The sequence below is a fragment of the Ictalurus furcatus genome, chromosome 14 (assembly GCF_023375685.1).
Source record: "Ictalurus furcatus strain D&B chromosome 14, Billie_1.0, whole genome shotgun sequence".
NCBI lineage: Eukaryota > Metazoa > Chordata > Actinopteri > Siluriformes > Ictaluridae > Ictalurus > Ictalurus furcatus.
The window spans coordinates 17,106,116-17,117,764 of NC_071268.1; the positions used below are offsets into that span (position 1 = coordinate 17,106,116).

The following is an 11,649-nucleotide window of genomic DNA, read 5'->3' on the forward strand; positions in this document are numbered from 1 at the left end:
AGCCATTTACAATCCGGTGTGACAGGCTTTTATGCTCCTGTGTGTGTGTGTGTGTGTGTGTGTGTGTGTGTATGGAGCATCCCGCCGATCTTTGTAGGGACCTAGCTTATTGGGAGTCTCCTCTCACACAGTGGGGTGCTCTTCATAATACATCAGGGCCTGCCTGATCATTTGTACATGGTTGACTTGCACAAACATCATAGTGACCATCAGTGTGCCTTCAAAGCATTGGCCTGAGACCACTTACACAGCCGGCAAATGCTCCATTTGAGAGGATGAAAGCAGGAGTGGCAGGTTCTCTAAAGGGGCTCTGAATGAACAACATTTCCATTTATTTGGTCCATTTAGAAAAGCTGATAGCATGATGGAGTGAAACTAAAAAAAAAAATATGGTAGAGATCATACTTAACAGGATCTCTTCCCATTATAAATTTACCCACTTGTGCACATTTAAACATCTTTATGCTTAATTACTTAAGCACTAATTACTGGATTGAAATGCTTGGCACATACTGTAAAATGCTAGGGAGATAAAAGGTGCCGTGTTCCTTTAACATTATCACATAGATTACTGCAATAGATAACTCCAACACTTGCACAACGTCTTCTAAGAGAAAACACAGTTTTATGACTTGGTGTGGAGATCTGATATAGATAAGGCATAGGAGTCTCTATTCAGTTTAAAATAACTTGATCACATATTAGAAATAAGATTATTACACTCTCACATGTCTCATCTCCACTGCCTGGTCAGTCAATGAAATTCCACAACTTGGATCTGTCAGCCTTCTCTAATCAAATAAAAATAGAAGATAAGAAGAGTGGATGAGTCTGGTGTAAGCCTGTTGAAATTGCTCCAGATAACAATTTCATGCTCCATATCAATAACGGCAATAACTGCTCTCTGGGTTTCTTCTGTTTTCCCACTGCGAGGAGGAACATTGAGGGGAAAGGAGCAAATTACATTTATGGGCCTTTAAAACAACCATTGTCTCATGAGGACACTGAATAATTATAAATGCAGAATAAAAACAAATGTACACAGGAACACAATGTGCTAAAGAGAGTCCTGTCTGTACAACCCTTAGCAACTGAAACATTCTACTGTAAAGCTAAAAAATGCTTTTGTGTGTGTCATTTTATCAGATACCTAATTAGTACAAACACCACAAATAGCAGACTGGTCTACTGGTTTCCATGGTATATCGTGTGGTAACTAACGAAAAGATGATTTCTGTAGTGAATGAATGCTATGCAGCATGTTTGCCTTGCACCTCCAGGGTTGGGGGTTTGAAGCCTGCCTCCACCCTGTGTGTGGAGTTTGCATGTTCTTCCCGTGCTTCAGGGGTTTTCTCTGGGTACTCCAGTTTCCTCCCCCAACCCAAAGACATGCGCTGTGGGTTGATTGGCATTTCCAAATTGTCAGTAGTGTGTGAATGGGTGTGTGAATGTGTGTGCGATTGTGCTCGTCGATGTGCTGTCAGGGTGTTCCCCACCTTGTGCCCCGAGTTCCCTGGGATAGGTTCAAGGCTCCTTTGTGACCCTGTTTAGGATAAGTGGACATATGAACTATCCTATCACTGTAAGGATACACTCACACACATACACACACACACAATCACACACACGCACCCTCACACACACGCACGCACACTCAAATTCACACACACGCACACACATACTCATACACACATGCACATATGCACACACACACACCTCCTTGACAAATAAAATAATATCTGATTAAAGGAACATATGTTACCAGTGTATGTGGCATCATGGACTCTATCAAATATCAACAGATATTAAATGAAAACCTGACTGCCTCTGCCAGAAAGCTTAAAATGGGCCGTAGTTGGATCTTCCAGCAGGACAATGATCCAAAACATCCATCAAAATCAACACAAAAATGGTTTACTGGCCACAAAACCATGTCCTGCCGTGGCCATCCCAGTCCCCTGACTTGAAACCCATAGAAAACCTGTGGGGTGAACTGAAGAGGAGAGTCCGCCAGCATGGACCTCGAAATTTGAAGGATCTGGAGAGATTCTTATGGAGGATTTTTGTGAATTTACCAAGGGTGCCAATATTAGTGGTGGACACTGAATATATACATGTTACATAATTTTTTTTTTTTTTTTTTTTTACAAATAAACATGTAGTCATATGCTAACTGCTTTACATTTGCATTACATTTGTATTTATACATTTAGCAGACGCTTTTATACAAAGTGACTTACAAATGAGGAAATACAAGCAAAGTGATATATCAAGCAGAGAACAATACAAGTAGTGCTACAATACAAGATTTATAATTGAGTTCTAGAGAAGCTTTCTTATGTTTCTTATGTTTTAATATATAAGAAATCCAACTTGAGACTTGATTTTTTTTTTCTTTTGTGAATTATTCCCTGTAGATAACTTGATAACTAATAATGATCAAATCCAATAAAGAAATGTTAATCCAAACTAAAATCACACTCATTGAATCCAAGAAGAGAAATTTTTAATGTCTTGGATAAACTGGTGCAGTTAATGACATAAACCACAAAAACTAAAAATACACTAGGCTGATTTTCCACTGACCACAAACAAATGTGCACACACACACACACACACACACACACACACACACATACGCACACGCACACATCCAGCCTGAAAAACACAATATATCACTTATGTAAAGACTTGTCCCATAACAGCAGTGCACACAATTAGACCTCTGCTCAGCCTTTAGCCCAAACACTCCCTAGACCACAATAAAATTCAGCTATTAATTACGGTACTAATTTGCAAGAGTACATTTTTACAGCCTGTTTATCCTCAGCCACTGAGTAGAGCTCATAATGAAAAGCTGCAAAGGACTTATTAAAGCGCCTATATGGTGTGTGGCTTAGCAAGAAGAGAAGAGCAGATGCTGAGGTCAGTCCTAACCATGAAAACACAGCAGGACAGAGATGGACACACACTAGGGAGCAACACCTTACAATACAATACCAACACTATGCCCTAGACAGGGAAAGGTGAGGGAGGGCAATGTTTAGATGAGAGATACCCAAGGATATGTTTTTATTGTGAGGATTTCTCATGAGGATTTATTATTAATTATGAATATTTCTATTGGGAAAAGACTCTCACAGAACATATAGATATGCTAAAGATGACATTCTTAATGTACTGAAAAACAGATAACAGGATTAAAAAAATAGGACAAGGCAAGCATAGTTAATAAGGATTCTGTATATTACTACATTAGTAGTAGCAAGTGGTGATCTTTGTTGGGTGCCATGGCATTTCATTAAAGCAGGCTTGTTCCTGTCACAGTATCACCATGATGTGATGATTAGTGCTGATAAGCCTTGGCAGTGCAGTTGGTGTGATGCGACACACACGGCTCACTAATGTGCTCCAGGCAGAGGCGGAGAACCGAGCAGGGTGCTAACAAAGCAGTCAGGAACAAACAGTAATTAAAGGCATAGTCAAGCTCAATGTTCTTTTCTTTCAATATTGGGATTCAGTCTAAGTGTGTTTCATTGCTGTTTAGTTATATTCCTGTTCACTTATATATTCAGTCTGACCACAAGTGACCTGCAAGCTTTGTGCGTTATTCCATCTGTACTTTACATGCAAATGATTGAGCAGTTTCCATCTCTGACTCAAATTTTGATATAATCAGTCCCTGACCTTCAATCGCCTCTTCCACAGTACCATTCAAAATACCTATACGGAACATGAACAGACAGTATATTTATTTTTTTCTCTCCTCAGAAATCACTTGCAACAAGATTTTACATTTCACGGCCAAAGGAAGTTCCTGCAGAGACAAAAAGAAAAGTTTTGTGTAATTCTATACTCCAATCATACATTCATTCCTACTCTCTCAGTATGTACTTCATCACTACGGTGCTCTGTATAAGTACTCCCCCCCAACCTTCCACATTTTGCAGTTGGTCTTGAAGCAAGAAAATCATACGAACTGCAAAATTATTTAATTAAAATTGTCTACTAACTAGACCAGTACACAGGCTCTATTCTCATGTAACTGTTCTGAATTTCCCATTACATGTGTGTTGCCCAGAAATACTTGCACCGATTCATTAATGAACAAGCATCTAAAACTATCAATCACCTGTCCCTCACTTTAAAATTCTTAACTAAGGACACACACAAACTCAATCACATGACCAGAAATACTACAATCTGTTAGTATACAATAAATACATATTTCCTTTTAGATTAGGCCTTCATCTGTTTAGATTTTACAGTTTATTAATCAGTAATGTTTGTCATATTCTGGGGTCATTTTTAAAAAATATTCGTTTTATACTGCAGTAGAATTCACTGTGCAGACACAGAATACCTGACAGGTGGCTGATGCCTCGATTAGTCAGGAATTCCAGGAAATCAAATGGAGCAATGTGCAGACAGCTCTGTTTCTCCTCTGTATATCAAAGCGCTGTCAGATATGGCAAATGTGACAAGCAAGAAGACAGACTGCCATATCTGTGTGTGTGTGTGTGTGTGTGTGTGTGTGTGTGTGTGTGTGTGTGTGTGTGTGTGTGTGTGTGAGTGTGTCTTTATGATGAATGTTCCTGGTTTAATAACCATCAAAAGTATTTGTACTTGTCACAGGCAGCCTGGTTCCACATTCCTCTCTCACTGAACCATCATGTACTCGAGCCCTCTTTACAGCACTGCTTTATCGCTTTTAAAATTGCCACCAATGACACAAATTGATTTTCCTTTTTTTATAGCCTGTGCACAATGTGAAAAATTTCATCAAGCATGGATGTCAAGGCTGAAAGCCTACTGTACATCTATACAAGTGGTTTTCAATGTCAGTACTGGGAACTCGGGTAATAATCAAACTTTACATGACTTAAATCCAGTGGCTTAAGGGAGCAAAAAGCATACATTATCTTTGTATGTGATCTCCAACTTATGATGGTAACCTTTGGACCAGCTGAATTTGTTCAGTATGATGAAATGTAGGTACAGTTCAATGACTTATCACATAAAATAAAGGTTTAGCAATGATTAAAGTGAGTTTTAATGCCTTTTCCCCAATATCTCAGCATGCAATCAAGCCAGCATTTTTCCACTACTGCAGTAAGAAATAAGCATATAAAAACATTGACACTTTAATGTACATTTGGCCTTCCCGTGTGTTTGGGTTGTGTGCATGCACAGAAGTAGATGGTGAAGATTGGTGATATTTGTCCTGAAAGGCACAGATGCTGCTTCAGTTCAGTGACAACATAATTGTCACCAGTGATAAGCGTGTCCGCCTTCTCTGTTGAACACAGTGCAGAGAATTTCAGGAACACATACCAATCCAATTACCTAGTAATTGTGTACAACAGGGTTCATTGATTACAACTGCTGCTTACTAATAGAATAACTCTTAACACCACAACCTCAGAAATTACGCATGTGAAATGGGAGTTTTCGAGGTGTCAGGACATAATGTTGGGGCTAACAGGGGTGAATCTGATGAGGGGCTTGAGAGCCAGGGTCAGATACATTCATCATTCAGTGACACAAGCAAATACGCTTCTATTAATCTTATTAATCTTAGATACAAAAAGGCAGCAAACAAATAAATTAAATCTAAGCATGATAACTTTACTTATGTAAACATATAGGTAGGGCTCAGGACTTTGTGATGGAGTGTGCTCATGTGGAAATAAGCCCAAGCCACTCAAATCAGGCTTGGTCTTGGCTTTGAGCTGCTCTGTGCCTTTAGCATTCCTTGCAGAGAGTGGAAGCCTCTCTCTGGAGCTGTCTATTTTAGCATCAGGCTCTGTATTCAAAATGGGCTACAGTAACAAAACACAAGCATGTTTAAAAAACATGAAAGCAGTAGGATTATAGACATTCAAAAATGGCATCCTAATGCAGAAATAAAATTTTGTACCATTTGAGGCCAAAGGCTGGGTAATGTGTACATAGTGTCTTGGGATTCCTGTACATCTAATGGTCCACACTGACTTTCCTGCTGTTCAAAAGATTCCAGACTGTCCACATGGGTAGAGCAAGGCCATGGAACATGATCTCTATTATACCGTTTCTCCTTCTTTACTAAAGGTAAGCAAGAACAGTTATTTTCATTCACATTAATGGGCTAGGCCTCATGTAGAGCCACTGAGTAGAGCAAGCGCCCACAATGCATGACCAGGTAATCATTCTGCACACAGAGCAGTGCCATGATACCACTGTACTGATAGAGCTCCTCCCCTGAGTCTGCATACAGGTTAATCTGGGGAGTGCTGGTTCTGGGATAAATTGCGAACAAACGCTCACCAGCTTTCACCTCTGAGTCTGTTACATGAATGGCCTCCACTTCTAGTCGAACATCATGGTTTCTGATCTTCGTTGATCTTCAGTGAGCAGTTTATCCTGATCAGGGTCATGGTGCCACCAAGCCATCTGGGTAACACTGACTTGATCTCATGCAGATGGTGACTGTCCTGCAACAGTGAACCAAAACTGAAGTAACATATCCCACCTTTGGGCAGTGTGAAGACAAACTTGTTGCTCGAAAAAGCATAGACCTCTACCAAACAAGCCTGCTCAACAGTATTGGTGGAGACAGGGTTTGCCTGAATGATCTCTTCATCTTTCACTCTGAGCTGAACTCCAGAGCCAGATCCTGCCAGAAGTGGATTCTCCACAGTCAGCAGAAACCTGTACTGCCCCAGCTCATTAAACTGGACATTCACAAATTCAAAGACAAACTCCAGCTTCTTCTCTTCAAGCTTAATATGGTTCCTCAGCATTATTAAGTCCCTTACAATATTATTTTCAGTCAGGGCTTTGTCCTTTGGTCACCTAGTACTTATGTTACCTTCAAAGTTTTGTTCTCTTGCTGGAGATACAGGTCAAACACCATATCCCTTCACATGAATGTAAATAGATAATTAAAGGCACTGTAAAACACTGCTGTAATCAGTGTTATGTGTTTTTATTGCAGTGTTTATAGTGTGATAAAGAGAAACAACAATTCATTCATATAACAAAATAAAAGAATCTTGTTAATATTAAGATAAGAACACACATATTTGGCCAAGATATGCTCATGGATACCCATGCAATTCCTTACTTTAAAAAAAAAAAAAAAACTTTCTTCAGGTTCACTTCAAGGGCTGGAACTGTAAAATCAGGGGCAAAGTCCCATAAGATTGTATACACTGCAGCACTTCTTTTTTTCTCTGCATAGGATAATTCTAAGTGGCATGGCGAAACATATTTAAACCTACAGGTAAGTTTTATCTTTAGTTTTGTTTTACTATTAACTTTTTCTGCATATAGGAGCATGTAAGAGCATGCACTGTAATGTGTTTTTGTACAGCTTATTAATAAATAAGATAATATGCTATGCTAAGATTTCAAATAAAAAAGGCTCATGCATCCAAAATTTCAGTATTTCATGAAATGCACATAAAGTGTAAAGAAGCATGGAAAATGCAGGGAAGTGCTATTTACACCACTTCTCTCTGATACTATGAAAGATACGGTGAGAGGCATTATAATGAATCGTTAGCCTATAATTATTTCATGGATATAGTTACTTGAGATCAGTGCTTTGAGTATTTTTTGCACTGGGATTGCACATTCAGCATGAGGGTGTCATCCTCATTTCTCTTCAAGCAGGGTTGCCAGATTGGAGATGACTTCCAATCCATTTAAAAACTTATGAAAATTGAACTAACCTAAATTAACATTCATTTTCCAAACCAGTAGAATTAAGTATTTGTGATACAATGTGTGATGCATCGATAACCTTTTTTGTATTAACAGTGAGGTAAAAATATCAATGTGTTAAAAACAACCTGTCAGCTGTTAGAGCAGTTTTGTGAAACAAACACAATATCATGCTACATCCACTGCACATATGCAATCAAACAAGTGTGTATATTACAGCATAGTACATAATGTGATAGATATGCCGCTGAAAAGGAGGCATTTCATTACTAAATTTATGAGGTTTGATTTCACACTTGGCTAACTGAAGCCAAACTCTCAACACTGCCCAATATGAGCAGAGCTAGTAGGGCTGCCAGATCCAGATAATTGTTCAATTTAATTAAATTCAGTTTTATTTATATAGCACTTTTTAACAGTGGACATTGACACAAAGCAGCTTTACAGGGAAAAAAATTGTCATTCAAAACTAACCAGTGGTGAATATAACCAGTCCAGTTACAAAACTCAAGCTTTGACCTTCCCAAATCCTGTCTTATTTTGCAAAATCATAATTGCCTTTGCCTGACCATCACAGCCATATGTGGGTCTTCACTGATACTATGGGGCCGTAAACACATGGTTTGGCAAAGTTGGTGTAGCCTGCACATAACCCTGGCCATAACCCCACTGCAAACCTTTAGGATGAATTGGAACATTTCACTTCACTAATACTCTTGTGGCTAAATGAGCAAATCTCCACAGTCTTGTTCCAAAATCTAGTGGAAAGCTATTTTTAGAAGTGTCAAGGTTATTATAACAGCTTTTACAGCATTTACTGTGTATAATTATGCATTTACTGTGTGCATAAAAACACCTTGAAAAAAATTCTGATATTATTAGGGTAATATATGCAAAACAGCCAATCCCTAATCTGCAGACAAAAATCACCCAAAGTAAAGGGATTAAATGTAGATTAGTTCCTTTGACCTGGCAACCCTGGATAATTGGTCTTATTGGACAGTATGATGTTGGCCTGCTGAAATTCCTAATACAAACTGGGGTGTTATGCTCTTCAGAAATTGCCAGCAACAGATTTTCACATCTTGGGTTTGTTGAAATGCTTGCTAAAAGGGCTTTATTCCTATATTTAATAAATCAGCTGTTCCTGTATAAGACTTGAGCATCACTTAAGGAGTTAGTGACTTGTCATTAAATATGCAACGCTTATAATAGTCTTTATTCATACAGGCTAAATATCAAGAGCAGTTGACCATTATGGATGTCCTTAAAATAAATAAATAAATAAATAAATAAATAAATAAAAAATAAAATACAAAAGGAAACTCATTATTGTCCTAAGGCTGCTAGGGACAGGAGATTACGTTGTCACATGCTTGGTCAGTGACGAATGACTGTTTTTCTCCCCCAACATTAAATATCTCAATCTGTTATCTAGGTTAGCACCATCAAGAATACGTTTCCTTTAACTTGCTGACGTTAGTGCTCCCCAGAGACCATGAGTGATGATGGGGGATATGAAATCCTTAAAGAGAACGTCCATCTTGCTCTGTGTTCTTTCTGCTGTTTCTTTAATTAAATTTGGTCATTCAGTGGGTTTTGGCCATACACAGACCTCCTTTTCTAGTTAACCGTGCCAGAGCAGGTCACATGAAAGCTGCACACAGCTTTAAAAGCCCCAGTAATGGACAGTGATGCTCTAAGGATGGTTTAATAAGGAAAATTCTTTTTGGTACTTAGTGGCTTGAATGGTTTAAGATGTAATATAGTGTTGATTATATTTATCACAAAGCATAGCATTTTTTATTTATTGCTTGCATAAAATTAAAGAGTCTGTCTTTTTATAATTAATATCTGTATGAATTTTTCTGTTTTCTAGTGCTATAGAATATCACTAATGTTTTCACTGGGCCTGAGGAACAGTATACCTCTTTTTATCTTCTGATTAATGAAAGACATTTTCTGTTCACTTCCAAGACCAAAACCAAGCACCAGCTATTTCTCAGCCTGGACCAAACAAACTCTCTGGCCCAATTCCACCACCACCTTGGTGATGTAAGTCTTCAAAGCATTCTTTGTTCAGCACCCTCTGTTTGTCCAGCCTTTTTTTTTCTCACAGAAGGATGAAACTGATTTGTGAAGTTTATAGTTTCCATCAGGAGTTTCAATAATGGTTTTGAAATTTTCTTTAACTCTCTTTGACTGTAATCCCTGCATAATGAGAGCAGCAAACCAACCCTGACACTGTGACTCAGATTACAAAACTTCAGAGATGCCAACACATATACAACGACAGCTAGAAGAGAAAAGAGAGGGAGGGAGACTGGCAACAGAGCTTTGTTGTGTTTCCAACTCTCTGGAAAAACACTGTTGTTTACTGTCAAATGCACATTATAGAATTTAGACAGAATCTTGGCATTATTCAGATAATTAAATGTGTGTAATTGGAGATGAAGTGCTGTGTGTGAGGGAGATGTAACCTTCACCTTTCATCCTGTTTTCAGGCCATTCACGTGGCTCTGCCTCTGTGCTAATACTGGGGCAGAAGAAACATTTCTAATTTCAGATGTAGTGTCTTGTATGAAATCTAAAGGTATATAAAGTTATGTGCATCTAAAGTTACATAATCCCATCGCTAAAAGCCTGATACCTAGCACACTTGATGGAGAAGACACTACTATTGCAAATTCTAATGCTATTACTGTAAATCTATATTAGCCAGCTTATAATTATTTATTGCATAATTAATAATGTTCAGCTCTCTGGATCTCCAAATAGCTGACATGCATTTCAGAGTTTGTGACAAATCATGTGCCTGTATAGAAATCGTTTTCTTGCATATAATGCTGTCATTACAACTATAATGTAATCCTAGATTTTATCTGTGTGTATTTACCACTGAATGTATAATAATTTATGTGGAATGATAAATTGTTTGTTGTTGAATACCAAAGAAACAAGTAACATGGCCTAGGAACATTTTCATACCTTTATCTTCAACAAAAACTGTAGGATTGTGTGAATATACTATCTGGAACATCCCATGTCATCCTGCAATCCATAACAGATAAATAACTAGTTCAGAGACATAAGTTGGATTTCTCAGAAGATAATTTAAGAGTAGCCAATCCTGACAAAACATACAAAACAATCAAAACTATATTTTATTTACTACTAACATTAACAAATTAATATAGGTGGTTAACTTAGTTTCTGGGGCTAAAATGCACTAGCTCATCATTTACTTAATAATTAACAGTTGAGCTTGATTTGTGAGAACACAGACTGCACTCATGCACAATACTCCCAGGTTGAAGTGTTTTTCAACTGAGGTATTAAGAAAGAGACAAGAAGGTGGGGGAAAAATTACCTTTGCTCTATGTTAACAGATTTGGACCATATACTAACCTAGATAATTGTAATCAGTGTCCCAAGAGGAGAATTTAAAAATTCTGTTTGTGAGTTCAGTCGTACTTTAAAGTACCAGAACATTCATGACAGTTTCATTCATCAAAAGGGTCATTGGCATTCAAGGCAACACTATAGATTGCGAAACTAGAGCAAAATTTTCTTAAATGATTCATTTTAAATCTATAAAGTAATATAAATATTATGATTGCAAAGTAAAGAGTTAACACAGTGAAGACCAATTTTAGCCCATACACCGAGTGTATGTAGTAAGGGTATATGTGTGGACAGTAATACTATTGCCTATCATTACTTGCTTTTGACTATCATTAGGAATCGTCACAGCAAGATAGCTCCACTCATATGTATTTTGCTGTTATCTCAATGGAAAATGGAAATGAATGAATGGACCACACCTCCTCAGCCACAGCCATCCCACACACCTACAGCTCAGTGTTTTATAACATTCCTGTGCTTCTGATACTCTTCATGCTGGTAGCTCAGACAGCAGCCTGCCCCTGCAAGGTCAATCAA

General features: G+C 38.0%; 1 protein-coding gene across 2 annotated transcripts in view; it reads right to left on the reverse strand.

The window, feature by feature from the left end:
- islr2 (immunoglobulin superfamily containing leucine-rich repeat 2) overlaps nt 1-11,649 on the reverse strand; it is a 62,119-nt gene that overhangs the window by 21,577 nt on the left and 28,893 nt on the right. Inside the window, exon 2 of one of the 2 annotated variants that reach the window (XR_008387653.1) lies at nt 6,307-6,473. The exons of the other annotated variant lie outside the window; for it this stretch is intronic. The gene's annotated coding sequence lies outside the window, so the exon portion shown is untranslated. The remainder of the gene's footprint in view (nt 1-6,306; nt 6,474-11,649) is intronic. 2 annotated transcript variants of the gene reach the window in all.